Source organism: Lagopus muta, chromosome 2 (assembly GCF_023343835.1).
Source record: "Lagopus muta isolate bLagMut1 chromosome 2, bLagMut1 primary, whole genome shotgun sequence".
Taxonomy (NCBI): Eukaryota; Metazoa; Chordata; class Aves; order Galliformes; family Phasianidae; genus Lagopus; species Lagopus muta.
Window position 1 is genome coordinate 52,918,475 of NC_064434.1, and position 27,185 is coordinate 52,945,659.

At 38.3% G+C, this 27,185-nt stretch overlaps 1 long non-coding RNA gene across 19 annotated transcripts in view; it reads right to left on the bottom strand.

The window, feature by feature from the left end:
* The window catches only part of LOC125690124 (uncharacterized), a 76,922-nt gene that overhangs the window by 22,172 nt on the left and 27,565 nt on the right, over positions 1-27,185 (bottom strand). For 10 of the 19 annotated variants that reach the window (XR_007375517.1, XR_007375526.1, XR_007375521.1 and 7 more), the window contains 11 exons: positions 24,512-24,620; positions 23,922-24,042; positions 19,549-19,722; positions 18,336-18,440; positions 18,002-18,216; positions 17,469-17,633; positions 6,030-16,495; positions 5,388-5,446; positions 3,203-3,344; positions 1,241-1,424; positions 253-341 (listed from right to left, as the gene is read on the bottom strand). This is a non-coding gene — a long non-coding RNA (uncharacterized LOC125690124). Of the gene's footprint in view, positions 1-252; positions 391-1,240; positions 1,425-3,202; positions 3,345-4,113; positions 4,248-5,387; positions 5,447-6,029; positions 16,496-17,468; positions 17,634-18,001; positions 18,217-18,335; positions 18,441-19,548; positions 19,723-23,921; positions 24,043-24,511; positions 24,621-27,185 lie in introns of all 19 variants that reach the window. The other 9 variants (XR_007375522.1, XR_007375523.1, XR_007375513.1 and 6 more) reach the window with 9 other exon arrangements.

The window sequence follows — 27,185 nt, forward strand, 5'->3', positions numbered from 1 at the left end:
ATGAACAGTACAATAGATGTTGTTCTTAAATCTCATTCTGTTGTTTTATGAAAGACTGTGATAGAATAAATGGAACTAATGCTAGCTTAAGGAAGAATGCTTCAATTTCTGCGTATTTTAGGTTATGAATGCAGACATTATGTAGGTTTCAATAAATGGAAGAAGCTAGGGTCCATTTGAAACTGTTTCTTCAGTTCTCGTTAAAAACTCAGTGCTTGTTTCTTTCAGGAAATAGTAGTTCACAGTACTCACCAAAGGCCCAAGTCCCCGTGACACTGAACTGGAAAGCTTGTATTAGCTGGAACTCACATGTTCAAATAGATGTTTCACTGGGACAGCTCCTGGGAATTGAATTTCCTTCTATTGACAGCAATATGACAGTGCTGGAACCTTAAGACAATATTCATGCAGATTCCACTTTAACAGAATATCTATTCAGATGGTGTTATCACCATAAGTGGTGCTTCAGAAGGTATGAATGCTAAGCTTCAGTCTACACAGCCAAATACAGTTTTAGATCAGCTCTTTGATAAGAAAGGTAAACAAAAGTTTATTGCAATTAATGTATTTTTTCTGATTTTTTTTTTTTTTTTCTTCATTTTTTTCCACCCTTAATTTTGGTAAGTTAAGACTCTTCAGATTCTGTATAAACAACCTCATTCATGAAGAGTTATGGCACAGTAACAAGTGTTAGAACGATAAGCCATTGAATAAGATGACAATGACTTCTGTTGTTGCAATAAACCGATTCACCTGAGTTCATTCCTAAGCGCAGAATTTCACAGCAACTGGCCTATAAGGTAACTCACATATGTAAGCTTTGTTTTAGTTTTGCTGAAGTTCTACACACTAAAGTGTGTAAGGATCATTTGATGACACCAAGCTATGGGTTGTGGTTGACATACAGGATGCCATCCAGAGGAATCTGGGCAGGCTTGAACAGTGGGCCCAGGAGAACATCAAAAGGTTCAACAAATCCAAGTGCAAGGTCATGCACCTGCATCAAGGCAACATCCACTACCAACACAAGCTGGAGGATGAAGGGACTGAACATAGCCACACCAAAAAAAATGGACCTGGATGTACTATTGGGTGGCAAGGTGAACAAGAGTCAGCAATGTGCCTTCGCAGCCCAGAAAGCCAACCATATCCTGGGCTGAATTGCTACATCAAAAGAAGCATGGCCAGCCAGTCATGGGAGGTGATCCTGCCTGTCTACTCTGTGCTGATGAAGTCTTACCTGGAATACTGTGTCCAGATGTGAAGTCCATGGAAGAGACATAGACCTGTTGGATTGTGTCCAGAGGAACACCACAAAAAGTGATCCAAGGGATGGAACATGTCCTCTGTGAGAAAGGGCTGAGAGAGCTTGAGCTGTTCAGCCTGGAGAAGGTCGAGTTGGCTTTTCAGTATCTAAAGGGGATCTATAGGAAAGGACAGACCCTTCAGGAGGATTCATAGTGACAGAACAAGGGAAAACGTTTTCAAACTTAAAAAGTGCAGATTTAGGTTGGAAATAAGGAACAAGTCTTGTACAGTGAGGGTAGTGAGGCACTAGAACAGGTTGCTCAGAGATATGGTGGATACCCTATCCCTGGAGACATTCAAGACTAGGCTGGTTGGGGCTCTAAGCAGCCTGATCCAGCTGTGGATATCTCTGTTCATTGCAGGGAAATTAGAGTAGATGACCACTAAAGGTCCCTTCCAGCTGTAAGGAATTTATGTTTCTAGGATAGTACAGCTAATAATGACAATAGATATTATTCATTTCCTGTGTAAAGAAAGATGCTCCCAGGTTCAACTATCCCAGCATTTATGTGCAAAAAGGCAGGTTCCCAAATCTGTAGCTTATCTTGTTATTCTTGTTATCAGTATAGGAATGAGTTGCATGAAAAAAAGATGTATGCCTGGCACATTACTAGTATCCACCACAGAAAAGAAATTCTACCTTGTGATCCCAATTGGCCTGTAAGACTCCCTCCAACCTTGTACTGACTGATGTTTCATTGAAGTGGCAGAATTTTTTCTATTGCCACAGCGGGGGATGGCACTCACAGCCCTTGCAGGCTCTGACATCTAGCTAGATGCTATTTTTCTAGTCACTTGGCCAACAAACCAATTGCATCATAGCTGGGATGGGAGTTTTCCTGCTGGCCTGCCCTGTTCCATTCTATACAAATCCTCCCATGGGAGAAGATTGTGTCATATATCCTGCACGAAAACCAGCACCTGTCTTTGGAAATCTCCATAGATCTGATAAAGATGGATGAAATAATTTTCCTTTGTCTATTCTGCATGGGACCACCTTTTCCAGAGTAACCCCAGGCTAGCTGAGATCTCAGAAATACATACGTTTCATCTGCTTTCTGCTTTTTCTCTGGGATATTTTCGTTTTCTAACCTGTCTTGCCTTCTTCAAAGTAAACTTAATCACAATCATTTGAACAATTAATTGTCTAAGCTACTATTTATAATTAGGGGAAATTGAATAATTTTTGATAAATTTCATTTAAGTTATGTTATTCATACTCATCCCAGCTCATGCATCAGCAAGGTGTCTGGTAACTGATCCCAGGCTGATAACCCATCTGGAGAGCTCACTGTGAAATAGGAATTGTACTTGGAGATTTCATGTATAGAATTTTCTTTCCTTGAGATACTTTAAAACAGGTGAATTTAAGATAACTCTCAGGAAAAACAAATTACTGTTTTCTTTCCCTAGACATTACTTCAGAGATTTGGAATCTCATAAGCTTCATTTCATTGAGCAATTTTGCAGTTTGTGCTGGCAAAGAGGTAGAAAGCAAAGCAAAAAAAAGCTACTCTGACTTATAATGTGCCAAGAAAATAACCTCAAATAGAATTTGGAAGGCAACAATTATTTTTCTGTTTAATTACTAAAAAAGAAAAAGAGAGAAAAAGAAAGAGAGATTGAGAAAAAGAGAGAATTGAATGAAAAAGGCTTAGAGAAAGAAATGTAAATCAAGAGGGAAAAAAAAGGCTGGCCTAAGGCTCAAAGAGAGAGAAATAAATGAAAGAAGGGGGAAAACAGAACAGAATCACAACATGAACTGAGAAAATAAAGGAAAAATAAACAGGTTTTTAAGAGAAGAATGAACATACCTTCTGCAATAAAAGGGGGGGGGGGGGGGGAAGCACTGAAAGAAAACAGTAAGTTTATGAAACAGATGAAATTAACTTACGTGCTGACATTTATCAAAAGTCTTGCATGCGCTGCAAAATTTCATATCAACTAACTCCCGGTGTTATGTTCCTCCTAAAAGACAGGGAAACTCTTCCTAATCAGTAGGCATTCACCAGTGAGCTTCAACATAAGATGAGATCCTAGGAAGAACATATATGAAAACATAGGGTATGACCTATGCACGTGTATTCTACTAGGTTAGACAGCAATTAAAATTAAAATTAAATGGGAGTAAAATTCTAATGGGAGCAGGGAAACGCATAGATCTTTGCAGACATTGTGTGTGTGTTCTGGCTCCTGGTTTTTCTCAGTCTGATTATTGGACTTGCATGTCTAACACTCAGGAGTCCTTTTATTCTCAGTAGGAGACTATCATTCCAAAACTCAAATCGTGAGCACATGTTCTAATATGAAGTGCTGAAAAATGTTGACACTATTTCTGCTCAAAATGAACCACTCCTGGACATTTAAAGGGGGAGCATGCTTCAGATTAACTTTGGCTTCTAGTCCTTATCAGTAATGAAATAAATGGCAATTTGAAAACGAAAGCAGGAGAGAAACACAGGCAGAGGTAAGGGAGTTACAGCACAGCAGCTCAGCCACAGAAAGTAGAATCAAGGCAGTTTGAAGGGAGCAAGAAGAGCAAATATAAAACCAGGTAAAAATAACTTTATACATTATTAATACTCAAATGGCAAAGGCTTTTTCTCAAATTAATAAGTGTTTATAAAGGGGAATATCAGGAACAGGAAATAGTTACTACTTGAGTTATAAAGAGAAAAACTGCTGGAACGGAAAGACCGTCCTTCACGCCATCTTGCTGAGCCACAATGTTCCCTTGTGGCACAGAGGCATAGCCATGGACCAGGCCCTTTCTACTTACTGTAGTTTATTTCTACCTATACTCACTGACCATCTGGCCCACAGTTTGGTTTTCTTTTTGTAATAATTGTCATTCAGTACTGCTTTTTGTTTCTAGTGGGGGCATATAACCAGTTCACAGTTGGTAATATTTTCCATAGACACATCTTTCATTGAGCTCTCTGAAAAACAAGGAATAAAACTTCCATTAATGTAGCTTCAGTTACTACCTGTTAACTGCTTCTGGCCTTCTTAATTTGTCATAGTTGCTATTAAAGATGCTTTAATAGCCACCATTATCTTTAAGTTAACTTTATTCATTACACAAAATAACTTTACAGAAAAAAAGTAATATAATGAATAAGTGTTGACATTTTCATAACAACCACTGTAGTATTTTGGAGGCTATAACACGCAGGTCTTGAAAGAATTTAGTTCTAAAGTATTCTCACTTTTTTCACCTCCTTTCTAACTCCTAGGGATTGTTCTGGTTGTGTAAGATATCTAAGACCCAGAAACATACTACTAAAAACATTTTCCTCTCTGAGGAAGCTAGGCTTTCAGCTGTTTTTATATTTATTTATTTTTATTGTGCGAGATAAATTGAGAAGTGTTTACACTGGAGTCAGGAGGTGAAGTAGGCAAAGTCAAGGTCAGCAGGCAGTTGCCTGATTCCACAAAAAAAAAAAAAAAAAAAAGCTTTCAATCTACACTAATCGTAGCCTATTGGCAAAATTCCCATTCACCTCAAAAGTAAACAAGCCAAAAAAACCATTAACTTCTTAATTCCCTAAGAGATTTGTACTATGTGAAGATTGACATAATCATCTGTAGTTTTACACATCAGCTCTAAAAACAAAAAACAGACATTTTCACCAGGCTAATTTGTAGGAACAAATTTTCATGCTTTCAGTCAAAGTGGTATTAGATGCAAATGCACTTTGATGCTGTCCAAAATGCAGATAACCAGAGTTCTGCAGCAAGTCCTACACGGCAAAGGGAAAGGTGAGGGGGAATTTATCCTCCTTTCTCGTATCTCCAAGATGCGTACAGTCTCTGGCAGGATTGGAAGAGCATGGATTGAGGAAGCACAAATAAGAAGCCCAGAATGGTGCCAAAATTGTGCAAACCTAACTAGCACCTGAACAAGACACTTTTATAATAATAACTGAGACTAAATCACTGGAATGTCTCTTAAAATCTTAGCTTGAATCTGCACCACCATCAGTGATGCAGCTCAACAAGGGGCAAAGAGAACTGCTAAAACAGATCACTTGGGGGAGTCTTGTGAATAGGCTATGCTGAATACATGTTTTACTCACCTTCTGTTCCTGTTTCAGCCTTTGTTAGAATAGCTGATAGCTAGTTTGGAGGGGCTTGACTAAACATGACGAAGAATGAAAAAAAAAAAAAAAAAAAAAAAAAAAAAACCAAACAAACTCAATATTAGAATAGCAGATAGCATTTATTTCCAGGGAAGCAGAGAACATTACCATTCTGCAGACTGCTCAAGCATACTTTTTCTTCTATACGGTAACATTTGCACACTTAAGTAGACATTTGATATTTCTTTCATATAGATATGAGAAACAGATCATCTACCTGAATGAGGTCATCTCATTTTTTCACCAGAATATGTAAAACATGGAAGAATTTCAGATGTAGGCCAGCCCAGATAGTCTTAAATCAGTATGATTTTACTAATTTGAAGAAGAGTGCTATTATATCAACTGATACAAATTGTCTTAACTAATCAGATGTCAATACTTAGCCTTATTTCATGCTTTCTCAGTCTGTCAATGCTCCAGGCTCCTCCAGGCTCCATTGCAAGAAATAATCTGGGTGTTACTTTTCCACACCAGCTGATTTTTTGGGTGAATACAGGCTGATGTCCAGGCAAGCACAGCAAGAGAGTTTGGCAAAGCAGATTATAATAACAAAAAGAGAATAGATAGAAAGCTTACCTGTACCCTGGGTTCACCACAAAACTCCAAAGATGGGATCTCCAGAAGAGCCCCTTTCCTACTGGTAGTCAGCTCTTAAATGGGTCTAGGAGGGGTGGAACCAGGCTGCACCCCTTCCAGCAGCACAGGTGAATTGCCTTCACCTGTGATCCTGTGCCTGACTCACTGCTCACCTCAGGTGATCAATCAGAGGGTCAGGCCGTGACTCAGCAGTTCTCATGCAATCACAAAGACCTATCCTATAAAGGAGAATATATGTAACTCAAAGAAAGTCCAAAATACAGATTAGGAAATACCTGAGACTGTTTCATCCCAAACGTTTTTTAGGTATGAGTGTGTTCAAAGACCTTTCTATGTTACAAACAGAGCTCAGTGCTAAAAAAGAAACTTACGTGCTAAGTGCTACCATTTTACTGTAGCTCTCAGAAAAGACGTAGACCAAAATAACTTTTTGTAGGTATGCTCATTTCTTGTTCTATTACATTTTTTTTCCTCGCTCTGGTTTGTTTTAATAATCATGCTTTGTTTTGACACCTTGAATCGTTTCTATGACATTGAGCATATTATCTGATCTGCATTACAAGCTGTCACTGAAAATGTGCTGTGCGCTAAAGTTAGATCCGAGGTGACAAGTAACAGAGCTTTTTTTCTTCCCCTATAAAGCCTATAAATTTCAGTTTCATGCAAACCTCATTTCTCACTGCATAACACTCATGACAACAAATTGGTGCTATAAATTTATGGCAAATGTATTTCTTTTCCTATGATCTATAGTGGTTACTCACAGTAAAAAAAAGGTGTTAGTCAGTGGCAGTTTTAAGTTTCTGCTAAATATCCAAGATCACCACTGGGTTTTCCTGTCAGTTTTCAATTTGTAAATGTAACGTGCAAAAGAGTTTGCCCATCCTTTTTGTATATAATGAACACTTCAGTAGTTTCCCTGTTTTTTAACAATAATATATATATAAAAGTATATCAGCTTTTTCTCCTGAGAGAGCAGGTTAAAGGCTTGATCCAAGGTTTGTTCAAATGGATGAAAAGACTGATTACTTTAGATTAGACTGTAGGATAGCATTTAGCCAGCTGTGAAACAGTTATCATTGTGTGACCATGAATCTGGCAATTGAAGTTTTTCTTTCATCCTTGGTATCCAGGTGCCTTTCCCCTAAACAGCACACATAATTGCCACAATATAGTATGTCTGTTTTCACTGCTCCTTCTTGGTTTCTCTGAGGGATCTACTCTCCATACCTCTTCATTGCACGGGTCTTCTACGGATTGGCCCGTTGCAATGCACCATAGTAGTTTTTATTTAATTTTGATTTCTTTTAACTGAAAATTGATATTTAGGGAATGAACGACAGATAAACATACTACTGTGATCAAGAGAAGAATGACAGATAAACATTTTACTGTAATCAAGAGAAATGTGATCATTCTTATTGTGGTATCCTTCAGAAGGAATCACAGAACGTATAGTCTCTCTTACATCTCAAAGATTATTTCAAGGATGAAAAAAGGCAATACACTAGAAAATTTCATGAAGAAAACTTGTATGGGTATTACTACAACATATGACACTGTTCTTTCTTGTGGCTCATCACAATTTTTCTCTATTTTTTCCCCTTGCAGAAGAGACTTACCTTCAGTTCAATAATCACTTTTGTAATTGGCAGCATCAGTGATTTCCACATATTTTTCCCCTCAGTACATTCGGTTGCCTCAGACAAAGGGATCAAACACAATTATGAGAGTGTTTCCAAGAAAGAAAATTGTCTGAGCACTGGGGGCCAAAGTAAAAATAAATTAAGTGTCTCTGTTGTAACAGATCATAGGGATTAGATTACGTTGATTAAATTTTCAGAAGTCCAAATATATAGCAGACACACCAGCCCTTAGGGCTCTTGCAGACTCCTTTGCTCTAAGAGGCGAAATTACTTAAATAATAGAAAAACTGATCATCACCGTTTTGTCTTTAGAAACGCTGTGGCACTTCAGCATTGTCCACACATGCTGGTGGAAAAGTAGCGATTATCCTAGGTCATTGGAGATAATTTTTGCCTGTAATCAAAAACCCTGTGATTAATCATCCCTCACGCTCTGGCCTTTTTCAGATTAGGGTTTCCCCGAACCTTTTGTACTTTATTTCTCTGGGTGCTGCAATCCAGACTGCCTGAGATGCCTTATAGCTTTCTTGTCCACACATCCATTGGTAGAGCTAACTGTTGCGTATGAAAGCTCTTTTTTCATTGTTGTTTGGAAGCTGCACGTTTCATGGCCTCAATTCATCTCTATCTTTATTCTTCATGCCTGTCATAATTATATAGACCTCTGACATGACCTCCTCAAATTGGTAACCCTTCTCTTCCTGAACAACTCTATTATTTCTACTATGGAAAATGTTTGCTTCCTCTGATCATGGTTACTGCTTTTTTCAAAAATGTGTCGAGTACTTCCATATCTTTTCAGAGATGAGAAGTCTAGAGCTGCCTACGTTATTCACGATAGAACTGTGAATTTATGCAATGGCAGAATTATATTTTTTTCTTTCCTATTTTTTTTTTCCAAAAATTCCTAATATTTTATTAATTATTTGGGTAGCGATTGATCACTGACCCAATGTTTTCATGGATAAATTGAGCCAACTACAAAGTTTTTGGCTCAGACTCCTTTTGGTTCCCCATGAAGTCCTGTTTAAGACTTGCAAGGCTATTCTGTTTCGGGGCATCAGCTAAACCTTCTCTTTCTAGCAGACGCTGTCTGAAGTCTATTGCATTGCAGCAAGAGGGAAGGAGATGGATATTTTACATTCATGTGAATAAATGGCAGGTTATTGCAGAATGGAGTGTTCCATAAGAAACCTGTATCTTCATGCTAATACAGAGAATTGAATTCCTTGTTTTTCTCAAAGTTCTTTGTAAGTAGTTTCTTCTTCTCTCTCTTTTTTTTTTTTTTATTCAAGTATAAGATCAACTATAATTATATTACTTCTATTCATGTTCCACTTTTACCTATAATTTAAGAAAGTGCCACTGGAGTTAAGGAAATACCCTGTCAATAGTTTTGCATTACTTAGTCTCAGGACATGATGTTCTGAATTCCTTACAAAAGGCTGACTTTTCTAAGATATACACAAACTAAATTTTCATGAATACATCCTAGAGGAAAGTCAGCTGAATATATCTATATTGATAACAATAGAATAGGAAGGTACTCCTGCACTTGGAAGACAGTTTTAGCTTCTTCCTCCAAGCTTTAATGATCTTTTCTATAGAAATTTCATAGTGGTTGATGAAGGTAAAAACACTATTTCTCATTTGAAATTTTCATAAATACAATGAAGTTGATTCAGTGATATCATTTCCAGTTCATAATTTCTGTAAATTTCCCTTGTAGAACATTATGCGAATAGTTTCCTTTCAGAATGACGCAGTGATCATTTACATTCCTTAAAGAATTAGGTAAAATTTTAGATGAAGGTGCTTAAATTTAAGTATATATTTTATACTAAACTAATGTGCTCTCTTGCTTCTCAGAAAAAGAATAGCAACAGCATCACTCTTCTGTATGCATGGCATTTTCTAAACAGAATGCAATATCAATACATGTGATTTATGCTGTGCTCATTACTAAGGATCTTTAGCTCCAATCTTCATTCTTCAGGTAAGATAACTGATTATTTACTTAAAAACAAAGCAAGACACTGAATGTTTCCAACATCACTACTAGCTGTGTCTACTTGAGATATCCACTTTTGGGTGAAATATGAAGCAGACTCTGTACTTGTTTCTGTTTCTTTGTTGAGATTTCCAGTCTAAGAAGGTACATTCCTTTTTGGTATCATGATTATCAATAGAGCCCTGCAACTCCATTGTATTGAAAATAAATACCAAAATCTTTCAGATTATTCAGCAACGATCGGTATCCAGAAAACATATATCTAAGGCTGAAAACAGGAAAAAAAAAAGGAGAAATTCTCATAGGGAGGAAAATCTGTGGAAAAAATTGTCTTTTTCATGGTATCTGTTGTTATCAAAGGTATCTGCTTACATGAATTTGGAAGTTTCAAAATTTTCAGAACTTATAGCTTAGACCAGTTTCTATTAATTATGTAATTAATACTTAGAGAATATTTAAATCTAAATTTCCTTGGCTTATTTGGAATTTCTACATGTAGACTTCAGAAACTAACAATTAACTGTCTTAAAAAAAAGAAAAGAACAAACCACAATTATTAACCAGATATATTAATTTTCAGCAGCCAGATGCCGATACCCTGCTACAAGTGGCCAGAGCAATAGTCTGCACATTCTCACAGCAAAAGAGAAATCAGGAGAAACCATTTTATTAATTACTCTGATCACCTGGGCATCAAATCTCATTACATTTCACTCAATCATCATTTTGCCAGTCCTCATAATCAGTTTTATCTCAGTCTCTACCTGAGAGGCACTGAAATATCAGTATAACTTCAGCTTCTGACAAGTGGTTCCTATTAAGCTTTTCCTCATTACATAATATAAACCTCCAGCATTCACAATTTCCTCATGAGAGTAAACACTACTTCACTCTATTTAAAATGAGGGAGTTCTGTGTATTTTACATTTCAGTTCTCTTCCTCAAGGTAGCCTTTCTAACCATTACAGACCCTTGTAGCATATTTACTATCTATGGACAACAGCATTAATTTCCTGTCCTAAAACTCGTGCAAAGAAAGGAGCTAAAGATATGCTCTGCAGGGAAGGATTAGCATGCCATTAACTGAATATTCTGATTATTTTCCCATGATGTATGACTTTTTCATCTCAGCTAGTGGAGACGTCTGAAGGACTGATGCATAGCAGTGCTCGTCTTGCATCCATAGATCCACTGGAACGAGTGGTGGAGCCCAGTGGAAAAAGCCCCACAGTGTTTTACACAGCAGCTTGTAAATCACATGGTCGTGTTTTGCCATGGGAGTTAAATCATTATAAAGCAGAATGGCAACTTTATCTTACAGTGAGGCTCTTTATCTACTTGTGTCACAGGCAATGTCACCATCCAGCAAGATAGCTGTCTCCAACAATAAGATTCAGAAAAACTCCAGCTTTCAAGCAGATTTCAGAATAAATATGAGGCAAAACTGTCTCCTTACACATAGGAGATGCAGATTAGCATGAGCATGGCTTTTAAGTGAAAAGCCTCATTCACAGAATTTGCATTAAATAAATGTGTCCAACAGGAGATGAAAAGGAGGAAAAAAAGTCAGCCTAAAACATTTGCAAACTGAGGAACAAATACTTGACAGATTCATTTGAAGGACAAGGAGTGGAAAGGCAGCTTTATAGATAAAATTTTTGACGGGTTTTATTTTTGAAATGGTTTAGTAGAAAATATAATTGTCTCTAATTTATAACATTTTATTATGAAATATTTCTGAGATCATAATGAGTATCTGCCATGCCTAAATATCCTCAGACTGCGTCTCCACAACCCTGTCACACACATCATTTCAATCGAGGCAATAACTTGGCAAAATTCCTATCAACTTCAGTAGGAAATTATCTTGCAGGTTTTGATCTCTGAACTGTTAGGGTTGAGGGGGAACCAAATGGACTCTCTCATAGTGTTGGAAAGTGTCCATAACCTATAAACTCTCATTATTTGCTCTGAGCCCCTTACAAAACAGAAAAAACTGAGTGCCAAAAATTATCTCATGCCAGTGTTTTCATTTTTTTCTCTAGGTACATTGAGATACATAGATCTTTTAGTACAGGACTCCAACTTTGATCTCTGTCCTGTATTTCACATAAGAGCTTCATATTTTGAAGGGATACAGGATTTTTCTTTTTGGTCCCCTGCCTAGACAAACTGCAGGGGTGGGTCTATATGGGAAGTTTTGTAGTAATAATGCACTCTTTAGATAGCTCTGGAGCTGGTGAAGGAAATAAGACCAAGGAAAAGCAAGAGTTGATAATGCAATGGTAACAGTAAAAATGTGGCTGCTCCTTTCTGAAGTGGTTTAAGAGCATCAGGTCTCTGAAGAATTTTTATTGACTCTTCATTTACAAAGACTGAGAAGATAGAGCATGGTTGCCTTTTTTCTGAAGACTGAAAATGTACAGTGAAGTATGGTGACAAAAAATATTACATTCAGATAACAGATGAGACAGGAGAATCAAGGCAAGGCTTCAAATCCCCTTGCCTAATTTTGTACGATTTTGGATTATTTGGATTCATTCATTAATTTCATCCATTTTGCTAAAAGCTGGGAGCCAAGGATCAGTGCTCCTTGCATGTGCTGACTGAATTTAGTTCTTTTCCATCATAAACCAAAGACCGAAATGCAAAGAAATGTTGGATTCAGTAATGCCTAAAAATAAAGGTTCACATTTCAGTTGTAATGATCCATCAGTATGATAAATGCATACACGCAGATAACTGTATTTACTATGCTGATAGTTGCATCCTAACATTTAGCACAGTACAAAGCACTAATAAGTAGCTTGATTTGAACTGCATGGAACGTAAATGTAGAAACTGCGGGACATGAATGTTGTCTTCAGATGTTGCAGACAAAAAACCTTCGAAGGATGGAAGGCAAATGCTAAATTTTCTAGTTGCCCAAAAGGCAGGTTTCTCAATGGATTTTAGACTCAAAGATGAAATCTACCTTGCTGTGTATCTTCAGATAAAGCTATGCCAATATGTTAATGTACTAGAAAAAGTGATAAGAATAAAAATATGGATGAGTTCAGCCTTGTCCTAAAGCAACAGAAAGATTCTCTTGGGTGCTCTTATCAAATATATGTATAATATTACAAAAATATTACAGCTACTCAGTCTTATGGAAATGAATGACAATGGAAATGGAAATGACCACATAAGTGCAACCTAAAGAAAGCTACTGAGACAAATAAATAGAAGTCTGAATTACTGGCTACTCTCAGTTAAACAACAACAACAAAAAAAAGCAGCAAGTACCATATGAGTTTCACTGGGAGGTCTGTTTGTAGCCTACTGTCAAAGGGAAGATTCTGAGGGGAGTAGCACATTATAAAACAAGGGATTACAAGGGAAGGGTGAATATGTGGTAATATATCCACATCATCTAGCCTGTAGTTAGCCCTTGTTCAGGGACTTCCTAAATTGAAGACTCTATCATGACTATATTGTATTTAAGTGTCTAACAAATCTTATTCCATCAATTAAACTAATCATTTTCCTGAACTCACTTAACCTCTTGGCTTTCAAAGCCTCCTGTCAGCAGTTTACTAACACTGCCTGGAAAATGCTTCAACCTCTTTTTTCTAAATTGTCTTCCAAACTGTTTAATTTAATGTCCTTTGTGCTGCAAAGAACAGCGCATACTTTCCTGCTCACATTCTTCATACTAATCTTGATTTTATAAATCTAAGACTTATTCCCTCTCAGTCTTCTTCTCTCCGATGAAAACATGCAATCTGCAGCATCTGCTGAAGAAATTCCATAACTCTATTCACCTTCTCCTTCTTTACGCTTTTCCTCCATCTTCTCAGAAAGGAAAGCAGCAAAAATTGTATACGACACTCAAGATACAAGAAATGTATGAGATTTCTATACTGGCTTAGAGGGATTTCCTATTTCTGCCTTTTTCTTTTTTTGCTAATGATTCTAGGACTTTGTTCTTTTGGCTAATTCTGAATAATGGGATCATGTTTTCAGAAGCTCCCACAATGATGACAAGATTTCTTTTTTGATTGGCAATGGCTAACAAGGTCTGTCATCATGAATGCATCATTCACTCCCTCTGTCTTATCCCTTTAAGTTTCATCTGTCTTTTTTTTAACCCAGTCTTTTATTCTTGCATGGCAATTCTGAGACAGTTTGCAACCAATTTTAGTTTTGATTACTCAGATTTTCTATAGTTAAAAATGTTATCATATCTGTATTTGCTCCCTCTCCAAGAGCATTAACTACTCATGCAACATGTACTCATCTGAAACTCTCAAATTTATTTTACTAATCTTCTATGCCACTGCATAAATATGTTCTTTATATTATTATGGTTTCATCAAGCTTTGGTAGAATGGAGTTTAGACTTAGTGACCTCTACTTGCTTGTATTAGTGACTGTTTTAAAATATTGACACATTTCACTCCTGAAGTATCGAAGATTCTGTTGCATTTGGAACCAGTGCCATTGTGATAGAGCTTTTGGCAGAGATTTAGGATGTTAAGTTCCTAGTTTTTCACCTGTTATTTGGATGCTCTGTAGAGAATTATATGAGGTATAATTAATGTCGGTAAGTTCACAACAATTACCTATGGCATTTTCCAAGAGTTGATTTTAGCATTAACCTTTACATGGTTATTAATTATCTGGAAAAAAAAAAATCTTATGTTAATGTGTTCTCTATAGTAATTCTGTCTACAGACTACTCCATCATTTCTGGCTCTCATTATAAAGAAGGTCTGTGCCTGCTCACATCTCTTATTTGTACAAGTGCAAGAGTGACCACCCTCAGTTTCTCACATTGATTAATGATCATGCTAGATTTGCACTAAAGGAGATTGGGTATAATTTGTAATTTTAATTTCTTGAAAATTTTAGGAGCCCATTTCCATCACTATTAACAAAAAAAGAGGAAGAGAATTCATATAGCAAACATCTTTTTTGGTGGTCAACTTCTAATTTTTGTATGATCGCACAATGATATGAACCCCTCTGACATATGAAAATGTTTGAAATGTTTACACAAAGAGAATTCACACATACAATTTCCCCCAAAAAATGAGATTTAAATCAAATGTAAACAAGAAGCATGTCACCAGTGAAAGTCACAGGCCAAATACGCGAGATAAAATTTCATGCTCAGTGAGCATCAAATGTTAGAAAGTTTTCAAATTATTTTGTTTTCTCTTTTTGCGCTGAGGATATTGCCAAATAACCATTGCCTTTAATGGCTCTGTGCTTTAAAAAGGAATATGCAGTCTTAAGTCAGCCCTCCTGCTGTTTCACTGCCTTTGACTATTAGAGACAGTTTGTGCTATTAACATGGTGTTAGGCAAAGTGATTGCCTCAGCTATTGTTTATGACCAAGTAAACCTGCTACTTCATGAGCATGGTAGAGGAATACATTTCAGCAATTTTGCTTTTGCTGAGTGAGAGATTATAATGGATATTTTTCTCAAGGTTTTGTTTTCAAAGGCCATTTTTGCAACATGTTGGCTACTTTTCAAAGTGTCAGCAGCATGCATTAAGCAATGTCTTAAAGGTCTTTTCTTAAAGGTCATTTTTTCTTAGCTGGTGTTTGCTGCTGACAGCAATATAGCCTCAGTGATATTGTCATAAAACTCAAAAAATGAGCTTCTGATAATCTTTAGGAACCACACACTGAGAGTCCAGAAATCAACATAGGAGTCAGACATTCATGACTATATTCCAGCTGCCTTTCTGACAAAATACATATTACGGATATTGTTAATTACAGTGGGTTATGGAAAGCCCACAAATGAATAGAGTAATAAGCATTAACTATACTAAATCTCATAAAGAATGAAGAGCTCTTGCAAGAATGTTTTTCACTCAATTATTGCTTGTTAGCAGAATAATATTGATCTGATTGTTTTTATTTAGCATCAAACATACATATTGCAAAAATTAAAAGTTGCTGCAGGCTCAGTTCCAGCTTGCCAGGTGTTGTAATAACCAAGTGATAATGGCTGCTTCTGTAGAGACTCATTTGAGTCTCTACTTGGGGCGTTTATAATCACTGTTTTTGGATCATGTCTATGTTGTGCAAGTATGACCATGCACATATCCATAAAGGTGGAAATTCCCACAACTGTCAAGCTCAGGATGGCAGAAACTGATTTCTGTGGTTTACCTTACAGTCAGTCTTCTCACTCTGCTACCACTTTTTTCTCACATCCATGTTGGTTTGGGATATTTTTAATCATCTCTGTTTGCTCCAAAGTAAACTCCATAGGATATCTGTTTTGTCCTTCCACTCTGCCAATGCTGCAATCCCAACTCTGTCTCTTCCAATTTCTAGACAGAACATCCAAAATACAAAAACCTGCCTCCCACTGTGGTATTGCCAGCAGAGCTTGTGGTGCTTTTTGTGAGCACAGTCGTCCTGGACAGGAAATATTAACTCAGCAAGACACTGATTTATATTGTTATGCTGCCTTCCAGCCACCACAGATATGTTTAAATCGTTGATGAAGAATAATTGCTATCAGTAATAAACTTCCTGTCCAGCCCACTTCATTATCTTCACATATTCTGATAGCAGCAATTCACAATTCCATTGCTTTTCTCACAGCCAGAGAGGCACAACATAGAGCTTGAACAGAAGCTCAGGAGCCCGTACCTGTAGAGGATGTTCCAGTGCTCTGCATACACCATTCTCCTGCTCACATTGCTGGAGCATCTTCTTCCAGTGGTGATCCAGCCTCCGCTGCCCCTCTTACCCAAGGCAGACACAAGCCTGAGATCACTTCCTAAAAAATATAGATAGGTGCACACTGAGTCCTCAGCACTGGCTGCTTTGCTGCTGCAGATTCACTCCTACTCAACCATACTGCTTGCTAGCACAGGCATAGCCTTAGTCCTGGAAATACAGGGAAAATATACAAGAGCACTGTTTTTCAAATGTCTGTTCCCTTTTTGTCAGAAGAGCCTTTTTAGCTCTGAAAACTTCTCCTTGTTTCAAAGGCAGAGGCTAATTATTATCATTTTTTGTATGTTTGTTCTGAAAGGGGATTTAATGGGACTCATAGACACACTACGGAAAGAACTGATAAGGGAAAAAAAATACAGGCAGAAAAACAGCGTTCAGTTCTGAATAAACCCTAGCCAGAAAAAGCTTGTGCAAAAGGAGAGAAAAAAACAGTATTTCAGTGCAGGTCCACAGCAGGAGCTGCACCAGAGAGCACGAATGTAACCACAAATGAAATCCGTTCATATGTACTTGACCTTTACTGGGTATTATTAACCAAGAAGCAAAAGAACCTGGATAAATGCTAGGTCCAGTTTGTTCATTTTCTGTGCTAGCAGTGGTTGTAAGTCAGTAAAGCCATCCCCTCAGAGCAAGTTTATTCCTTACATGGCTCTACTGCATCTCTTCTCCCAAGCAGGCAATAATATTTACACTGAGGGGCTCCCCAGGGAGATTCATGCAAATCTCCTTGTCCAAGAGAAACTCTCCAATGGTGCCTGAAATGAAGCATTGGAGATGAGGGCTTTGTGGCTCCCTCCTCCCAGACTCCAGCAAAATTGCTCCTAGGTACACCTCACTCTGAAGCAAGTAGCAAATGTAAGAGAAGTGCAAAACATCTGTCATCAGACTCAACAACACGGAAAGAGATTTGCTCTGCATGTCCTGGAGCAGAGATAATATCCCAACTGGTGTGCTCCCTGCTGAAAACTTATAACACTTCTGATAAGCAAAACAGTGATGGGATTTCTGCTCACTTGATGTCTTCCTTTCCCAGGGTCACTGTGCTCAGTTATCCCCAACCACCTGGCCACGTTTCACAGCCTCGTTACAAGGGCAGTTGCGTTATTTCTTAGTGCCACCAAGTGGAGAAATTCAACACTACCATTTTCGATCATCACTCGACCAATCAACTCTGGTGCCTGCAGAAGAGCAAAAAAGTCAATCAGACTAAGGTTTTGCAAATTAAAATAAAAATTAATGTTATCTATTTCGATGCTAAATAGGAAACAAGTTCACAACAGAGCAAACCTTTAAATATGTATAAATCAGTAAGGCTCTATTCAGAGTGACAAGAAGTATATGCTAAAAACTACAGAAAGGAGAAAGAGGGCTTAACCTCATAATTAAATTGAAGACTATCTGATTTCAATGTCTTGCTCAACAGGCATGGTTTGCTGAGCTGGAGCCAACGATACTGGTAATTAATTCAGAATTACTGAGTGGAAGCTGAGATTTCCAATAGGTTGATGCCTTTCCATTGTAATTTAATGGGAGGAAAAATACTCACCGCTTCCTGCTACAATGTAATTGTGAAAAAGTTCAATTCAGTTCTTTATTAAACCGTGGCAGCAGTATCATGAGTCAATCACTGAACTCTTTTTGTAAGCATATGAACTTTACCAGGCAGTAGGAAAATCAACAAGGGAAATGTTAGATAGCAACAGTATTATGTATCCATCTGAATCAGGTATTTTCACTTTTTCAGATTTACGTTAACTTTGCCTGTAAATAGAGAGACAGTGGTACCGATCATAGGGTCACATCAAATATAATTTTCCATTAGATCTACAAAGAAATAAACACAGATGTGTTTCTGGAACAGGAATTTACATCTGGCTTACTGGATATTAGGAAGAATTTCTTTTCTAGTCTTTTCCAGTCTTAATGATTCCATGATTCTACTCTGCAGATGAGACTGCCTGGAGTATAAAATAGTTGCATGCATTCTAAAAAAAAAAAAAAAAAAAAAAAAAAAAAAAAAAAAAAAAAAAGTTAGCTTTTTAGTGCAAATGCATTACATCTATCCAGATAAATGAAAATGTTATAAGGATCACAGGATGAATTTACTAATGCAAATATGGCAGTGAAGTCTTTGTCCATTGGATGTGCCTAAGCAAACTTCGGAAAACTTCTGAATAATCAGAATAAACTTCTTTGAGCAAGAGAGAGCTATGCAACTGGGCCATCTATAGCTGGAATAAGGGCTGGATGTGGCGGTGCACATAGGTGGCTCAGAGAAAAAAAATGGCTTTTGCTCATTTCAGAGCAAGCCAGGTAACAGTTTTTTCTTAAAGACATTCTTCCTGTAAAGTGTTGGAAAACCGCATGTTCAATCTGTTTATTCAGAGAGCAGCTCATTATTTACAAATAGTGGTATAAAATGAAAGCTAAATATAGGTTAAATATCTTCCTGTACATATCAGTAAAATGCACATCTTATGCAGACCACACAGGAGCATCACCTAAGGGTCAATTACCGCACATAGGGAAGCCCAAGCACTTCACGTGGCTCCTGATGTGAGGAGCATCCCAGGCTTTGAGTGCTTTGGCTGTGACTAGCAAATACATCAGCAGGGAATAGTTGCCCTGGCTGCCCCAAAGATCAGCAATGGGTGCATCCCTGCAGCTTCCCTTGGGTTTCTAGGACATTTCTCTCAGTCTTTTGGGACTATGCATGACTAATTCCCAGTGGATCCCACAGCTGCACTGCCGAGCTCAGGCACTGCACAAGCATCAGCACTAAAGATCCCTGTGCTGGATGTAGCCTTTAAACAGCTAGACAGCATGCAGAGCAGCAAGCAGCTGAGCCATCCCAACTGACAGGCCTCATCAATGCCACCATTTTTATTAGGCTAGGCTTGAAGAGTGTTTAGACATTTGTTATTAAGAGATTAAATCTTAGAGATTAATGTGAAAACATAGTAAAGACATGATCTTGGGAGAAATAAATAAGATATTTGAGTTTAAGAAAGAACACATTAACATTAGAAGCAGCTCATTATATTCTCTAGGAATTTAGTCAAGAATTGCATGAGTAATCCTGTGTTTACATACTTGGTCTAGTGTTAGATATTTTCCAGTAAATTGCCAGTAGGAACAAGCCTTCCCAGCTTTGCAGCAATGAAACATAGCAGATGGAGAACATATCTTCCTCTGCCTGTTATTCCAGTAGTGACACAAGAAATAAACAAAATCCTGTGCGCAGACCGCAGAAGGGTTAAAGAGATGCTGAAATAAAGTAAAAAAGAAACTGTCAAGTCCTCAATAACCTGCAAGGAACTCATCTATCCAGTATTCAATTCATTCTAGATGAAAAGATCCATTGTAACTACATAGCAGCCTTACACATTTCCAAACAGGTATCTTCCTGCCCTCTTCCTCCAGCATCCATCATAAACCTCTATAAGCTCTTCAGACTTATCCTGCGGAAATTTTCCAACTGAAGTGCAATCTATTCAGCTAAATGTCTGTTAACCTGACAGCTCCTTCCAATTAGTCCTTCCTATTTAAACACATGCCTTGTCTGCTACCGCAGGAACATTCAATTAAGATGAAGAAAAAAAGTGCAGTAGACAAGTTTGACACTAATATAAATAAATGAGTGTATTTTCTTCATGCGCAAAGATATCACAGTTCAGATTTCTATTGAGCTTTCACCTCAAGGGGATTTAAGTACAGAAATCTTGCACAATGCCTGTTTCGAGTAAGCAAAGGAAGAGTGGCACTAAGAAAAAGCAAAAATATCTTCAAACACCATGCAAATTCATGCAGATCAGTAGGATAACGAAATTAAGAGTGATTTAAATGCCATTCTAACTGCATTTCTTATACTGATACTGGTGTAAAAATAGACAACTAATTTGATAACATTCTTCCTCAGAAACACAAAGCTATAAGTGGTCTTCTGCAAAGTCAGAGAGGTGTAGCCTGCTCTCCTTCCTTCCCAGGAGCACTTTGCATCACCAGTCCAGGTCTTTGCAAAATGATAAAATGACTTTTGTACATGAAGATCAATTAAAATAGATTCTTCTTGGCCATTTAGCATGAGTACTGCTGTCTTTTATTTCTCTCCATCCCAGTCACTCACTCTTTTCTAAAGGCATCAGCCAGCTTCTCTCTCAGGCAGCCCAAGAGACAACCCAGTCACTCTGAACCTGCAGCAGTTTGCCCTCAGATAGCATTTGGATAGTCACAGAATCATAGAATTGTAGGGGTTGGAAGGGATCTGGAGAGATCACTGAGTTCAACTCCCTTGCTACAGCAGGTACCCTACAATCACCACCTCCATTTAAGATCTGGGAGAGGGCTTCTCTCAGTGGAAACTTATTTTTTGTTCAGTGAAATGATACAGTTGAGAGAAAAAAAAAAAACAAAACATTTTTCTCGCAACTTTTAAGATGTCTAAAATCTGAGACACTGTGCCAAAGCACACAGAAATGTTATAAACCATACTTCTTTGTATGATAGACTGTCTGTAAGATAGTTTAATATTGCCATGATTTGTGTGTTAAAAATGCTTAGATTTCCTCTGCTGAAGTTGTGCTTCCCAGTGCAAAGCATTTGCTTCTCATCAAGAGCCATGGTTTACTACCACGGAGTTCATCAGCAGAGGGGCCAGTCCCTCCAGCAGCACTAATTATAACCATTTCCAAGAAGGCTGGTTGTGGTTCCTGTTAATTAGGACCCAGTCTGTGACAGATGCTCACAGATGTTCCTCAGGGATGAGACTTGTAACATAAATCATTACTTCTGTGATAGCAACGGGTGGCTGCGTGGACCTTAGCCCAGTAAACCACACTTCTACTTTAAGATCATCAGGAATATCCAGAACATTACAAGGTGGCCAGGTACTTCCACACTTTGCCATAAGAAGGCATAAATGGGACAGGAAAATACTGCCTATATGCAAGTGAAAGAAAATGCCCTATTTTCTGTATATGTTACTGTATCCTACCCTAACATGCCAAAAGAAATTGAAGATACTAAGTCATGGAAATATAGGCATCAGAAATAGGCATTTTAATAGTTTCAGAGCAAATCATGTGCATTCTGATTTAAATCAAGCTTTGGCCTGCTTTTTATAAACAAGCACACTGGTTGTGCTTTTTTGCCATATGCTTACTTAGCTAATTACATCAAAATCTACTTAAGCATTTATAAGGAAATGGACTGTGGACTGTTGAGCATCATGATAACACATAAAGCAAGAGTTAAACTCTGTTCTGTTTATCCAGGCAAGTAACAGAAAACATCTTGAAAATGCCAGAGTCAGAATAAAATTTAATTGGTGCAAGAAAAAAATGCAGAAAAACCAGGGACAAAGTGAGGTTCACAAGCTCTCTATGAACTGAAATATGCTAACACAGTGTTTGGAAGAGTTTCCAACACATAAAAAAGGCAAAAATAATGACAAACAACTGCCCTTGAGTGTTAGGAAGCAAAAAAAGAATACCTGTATTCAGGGCTGCAATTCATGTCCTGACTAATCTGCCTGGCTTTCAGCAAACATGGGAATTCAGCCAAGGAAATACATTTGACCTCCCTGTTAAGCCTGCAGATAATCTGATTTTCAGCCTGGTTTTGGCTGAAAAACACACCTTAAGCTTTGGTGGTGCATGAATAGCTGTGGTCCCTTCCCAACATCAAGGCCAGGAGATGAACAGCTGGAGAAAAACACAATTTCCAGCTGTGATACAAACAGTTTGGTAGCACACATTAGCTGATATTAGGGAGGAAATTTTAACTCAGTCATTTACAACCATGAGAAAGTGCTGCTTGCCTCCTGTACTAGCCTTGACAAACAGACACTGGGCCTCTCAGTACATGAAAGTCATTGAGACCCTGAAGCGTGTTCAGCGAAGGGCAAAAGAAACTGGTGAGGGATCTGGAGCACAAGTGTTATGGGGAGCAGCTGAGGGAGCTGGGATTGTTTAGTCTGGAGGAGGATGCTGAGGGGTGGCCTTATTGATCTCTATAACTACCTGAAAGGAGGCTGTGGCAAAGCGCACATTGCCCTCTTCTCCCAGGTAATAGTGATAGGATGAGTGAGAATGGCCTTAATTTTCACCAGGGGAGATTCAGGTTGGATGTTAGGAAGATCGAGAAGTAGACCCATCAGCCTATCTCACAATTCACACAGAATTTTTACCTAGGGTAGTAGAGGAAAGAAGGGGTTTCTTTTGGCTTACTGTGCTTGCTTGAACCGCTCTCCCAACATAGTCACACCTGTGTATGCATGAAATTGCACTGGGTGCTATTTCTCTCACATTTGTGCTTTTTTTCTAGCTGAGCTTTGCTGTCCAGGCACCTGCACATATAGAAGCAGCTTAAATTGCATTTTTTTAATGTCATTTAAATAATTTAGGAACTCTGAACAGAGAGACCAAATATTAAGTAATTTAAAGGTTTCTCAAGAATCCCTGAGAGAGAATCACAGGATACTGCTTGCAATCAAAGTGGAACTGCTCTTCTCCTTTGTCAAACTCAGAGGACGTAGCATGCGAGAACAAAACAACATAACAACGCTTTCCTTGAAAATGTTTTTCTTTCCATCCACATGTACAAACAGGAAGACCATGTCTTGTATTATAAAATGTTTTTCCATACTTCTCCTTCTATACTACTCACATATGAGACACCCCATGTTGTAGAGGTTTCTATAGCAACAAAATATTTTTTTTTTACAATAGAAGCTGTTCTTTCCCCAGGTATATCAGCAGGTCATAGTTTAGCCTTTGAAATTAAGCTTCTTGTCTTTATGGAGCTGCACATCCAGAGCGTGAAACTGTATTTTCCGCTTAGTTTTCATGAGTAAATAATGATGCCTTGACTCCAATTAGCAAACAGAGAAATCAGTACAGGAATTTTAGTGGCAGAGAGCAAATTACTGCGTCTGAGTGCTTCATAAGATTTGAAGTATGCATCCACATATGCCTTTCCTACCCTTAGGAATTTATTACTCTCATTTCACAGCAGACAGGGAGAAGCATATAGAGGGTAAGTGCCCTGCTACAATCATACAAAAGGGCTGTGGCTGAGTGGACCGTGAGATGAAGTGGAGCAATCATGAGGCTTTTGCCCTCTCTGCCATACCATTTTTGTAAACACCACTGAGGTGGAAAGGATTATTTGTGTTCCTCTCGATCCAAACTATGCTGAAGTTCAAATGAACTTCCTTTCCTCCTCCTTCACGTCATTGCTCCTTTAGCACCCAGGGCCTCGATCCTAAGCATCAAGTTTTTTTCTTCAACATTCATTTTAGACAGTCCCATCAATGCAATCCCATCCTCATCTCTGCTGTCATCACAGCTTAGTTCTTTATTCTTCCATACTTCCTCAGACTCACTTCTCCAGTCAAGTTTGTTTTCTTTCCATTTCCACCTTCCAAATATTTTCTGAGCAATTTCTTTTGCTAAGATTTTACTCACCAGCAAGGCTTTTTTCCATCTTTCACTTCAAATTGTTATTTTGTCCCGATTCACACAGTATCCTTTCAGGACAAAGAGCATTTCAAGTTGCATTTGATAACAGCAACACACGTTTATGCCACTGGAACAATGCAAAAGCATATAGGATATAGATATCATCATTCTTGTTTGGGAGGATGAGTGAAGAAGACAGTAATCTCACAACTCAAAAAGACTGTTCTTCTTCCATTAATTTATTGTGCATTTGGGCTATTATTCAAACTAAGATTTTTGCTTGTAAAATAATGCATTCTTTCTATCAAATCAATCCCTAGGAAGCAAGTGGCCCAATTTACGTTTGTTCTACAGTGCTGGCTTTCCAGAGCCTGGAAAAAGATAGAGACAAGGCCCAATATCTAACATGAAATGCAAGCAAAGCTGGTCCAGCAGGGAAGAGGAAGGTGTCCCCAGCCTGAGAACAGTGGCAAATCAATTCTCCTGGAGAATATCCTACAGAAGGCATAACTCTGCTAGGATCTACTTAGCCTAGTCCAGAGAACTGAAGCCACTGTCTTGCTCCAGTTTTAACTGGCTCCTCTGTTTAAACATACCTTTTCCCAAGCTGTGTAAAATGAGCAGGGGGGGCTTCAAGGTGACCTGCTTTGTACCATGCGGATTGTCTGGTTTTGAACAGTACTTCTCCAGGTTACAGTCTTCCAGCTGTGAAGAATATGGGTCTTAGTGAAGTGCTTTTTTGGCCTCCCACAGACCTTACTGTGGTACTGTGGTCTCAGCAATGCTGAGACTTCTTTTTTCTAGTGAAATTGTCACATCAAGGTACCAAGCAGACTCAGGCCAGTCACTGAATTTCAGTACTCCTTGTCTTCCCTAAAAACCACAGCAAGATCAACCAAAGACCAAAAACCACAGCAAGATCAACCAAAGAGAGGCAGGACAGATCTTGAAGTACGTGGATTCTATTTTATGGGCTATCAGAGCAGTTACTTTCACATTAACACTTTCACCATGAATAACCACTCTAATTTAACTTGGTTGCTCTTCTGTAATTCAATGAGAGATCAGTTACTCAGCAGAACAAGGCACTGGAGCAGCAAGTAAATAAAGCAGACAGGTTCTGCTTCTGTCACATTACTTCTGTTTTGTCAAGCTGAATATGTCACTAGGGAGCAAGGATTACTTTAATTACCAACTGCTTTAATTTCAAATAGTTATGGAAAATTGTGGATCACATTAATTTACTTTGGCAGCATGACAATGGGATTGCTTGCAACCCTTGCTGGTGGCACTGGGAGGCTGGTGGGGGAGGGAGGGAGGTGGAAGGAAGGCATTTTCATGCATTTCAGTTTCAGAGGGGGTGTCGCCATTCAAAAGAAAGTATGTGACAGCTTTCAAAATGCTGTTAAGCTGGAAATGAGATGCATTTGCTGAGGTAGTCTATCAGAATTTCTACACTAATTATAAGCAATCCAGAAATGTTCATTATCTTCCATTTCATCAGTTTGAAACTGAAGCAGCTGGTGGGAAAGGTTTGTTACTTTGACTTCTGCCTTTCCATATATCATTTTGACCTTTCAAAAGTCTCTGTGGGTTAACTTGGAAAGCATGTCCAGTCCTAACCCAGACACCTGGGAATACGATGGAGAGGTATAACTAGAAATGCAGCGATTATAGTCCTTTTAAGACTTCAGAGTTTGATACCCTCCCCAAGACAAGATATTGAGTCTGGATGTGACCCAGTACACCATGCACCATGCTGTGCTACATACGTGTCTTTCCCTCCATCTCTATTTTAAGATCAGGGAAACTCATAAACACAAATAGTTTTAAGCACCTTTTCTTTGGTAGCAGAACTTCATGCCTCCTGTGTACTCTTTGCTGCTCAAAGTTAAACACTAATCGTTTCATTTCCACCATATTGAAAAACAAAATAAATTATAGTTTTGATTTAAAAAAAAAATTTAAGCTCCACAGATCTCAGCAATCCAATCTCTAGTTCTGACTTACTGGCAGCTGAATCAGCTCAAGGGGGAAATCTATGAAGAAATGATGGAGGATCAAAAATTCTTAACTGCATTTCTGTACACAAGATAATGCATGAAGAGGTGCATCATACCCACAAACTGCAAGTAGTATCACTTGAGATTACAGAGTTTTCATTGCCTTTTTTGATTGACACAAGTAATATTTATCTAGGCTAAAAAACTCAAACAAGTCAAGTCGCTAATAAGGGAGTTTCTTATATTTTGGACCTTAAAGAGATAATATAAGTGCAAATTTCACTCTTATAATTCCTTTGAGTTAATGGATATTTCCAACTAATTCAAACATACACTGAAATTCCTGGTGATTGAGGGAATATCAACCATGGGAATACATGAAGCCTTGTGTTAATAGCTGTCCTAGGACTTTTGTCATGACACCTCAGATAAGACTAGGACACTGACAGCCCTATCCCTCTACCTGTGTAACAGAAGCACCCTTCTGCTCACCCAGAGTTCAGTAGGATCTAGAAAAGACACTACTGTCTCCAATTCAGACCTCAAAAACAATGAGTTACACAAGTGGTGAAAGAAATCACCAGTATCATTAGCTGGGATCAAGGTTACCCTGATCACAGGGTGGGCAAACAATGCTCCTGAGTGCTGCAGTGAAACAGGACAAAAAGAGGAAGACACAGGACTTTCTTTTAGGGTAACAAGGTCAGCCTTTACACTCAATTCAAGTAAGCTTGCCTTATTCCTTCCAGTTTCTTTTCTAGATGCCTGCATTTTCACCTTCTTCAGGGAATTACATGTCTTGGGGACAACAGCTGAGTTTGCTGAGTGAACACAGAGCAGTTAGAGCAGTGGTGTAGGCAGCCTCCCACTGCAGAGAAGGGGACAGCTTGCAAGCTGCCCCACTGCCAACTCTGATGTAACCTGAGTGAAGCCATAGTGGTTTCAGTGCTTTGGCAGATGGTATGTAGTTGGTTGTGCATTCCTAGTCCTTTCATTAGGGAGTGGAAAAGTATTATGTGAAATCTCTGGAAGGAATGGGGATGATTCTCCTCTGAGAGGCAAGCGAGCTGCATAGAGAAAGACCTGAGAGTGCCATAGAGGTGGGAACAGCAAGGCAGTGGAAGGGGAGACTTTAGCAAAGAAGTCGCTGACAAGGAGCAGAGTTGAGAGGTCACCTTAGAGGTCATGGAGATCACCTTCCTATGGACCTAGAAGAATATATGGAGTTTACTGCAACACAAAAACCTACTGAGTTGGCTGAAATCAA